Source organism: Lipotes vexillifer, unplaced genomic scaffold (assembly GCF_000442215.2).
Source record: "Lipotes vexillifer unplaced genomic scaffold, Lipotes_vexillifer_v1.1 scaffold575, whole genome shotgun sequence".
Taxonomy (NCBI): domain Eukaryota; kingdom Metazoa; phylum Chordata; class Mammalia; order Artiodactyla; family Lipotidae; genus Lipotes; species Lipotes vexillifer.
Window position 1 is genome coordinate 2,727,931 of NW_006780198.1, and position 516 is coordinate 2,728,446.

At 50.0% G+C, this 516-nt stretch overlaps 1 protein-coding gene across 1 annotated transcript in view; it reads right to left on the reverse strand.

Annotated features, from left to right (window-relative positions):
- Window positions 1-516, reverse strand: part of RERE (arginine-glutamic acid dipeptide repeats) — a 259,834-nt gene that overhangs the window by 7,113 nt on the left and 252,205 nt on the right. The window lies entirely within an intron of this gene.

Here is a 516-nt window from a genome sequence, read left to right on the forward strand (position 1 = left end):
GGGGGCTGCTGTCACGCCTCAATCCTGGGGTGGCTGGCACCGATGCCCACGGCTGGTGGACATGAACAGGGCCAAGTGCACCTGCGACGCCCTCCCTGACATCCTGAGGAATTCCCTCTCCAGCAAGCCCTGCCCCTCCGGCCCTACTGGATTATTTCTTGTTTACATGAGCAACATAAGCGACCCTCAGGCTGAGTGCACTGGGCCAGGGCAGAACCACAAGGCACTACTCTAGTTTTCAGAGGTTAAGAAGGTGTGGGCTTCACCGTCATATCAGATTGCAAGTCACAGAGGACCAAGAGGAGAATCCCAATAAAGGAGCAGGAAAAAGAAGAAAACGTTAATCTGATCATACTGCAACCACAACATAAGTGCAGTACACCCTCGGCTAAGGGAAAACGTCCTCTGAGGTCATCAATAACGCCTCAGGCCAAGGTCAAGACTTACATTTTTGTAAAAGATGATGCTGAGTTTAAGGAAAATCTAAATGTACGAATAGTTTGCAAAACTTTCCCT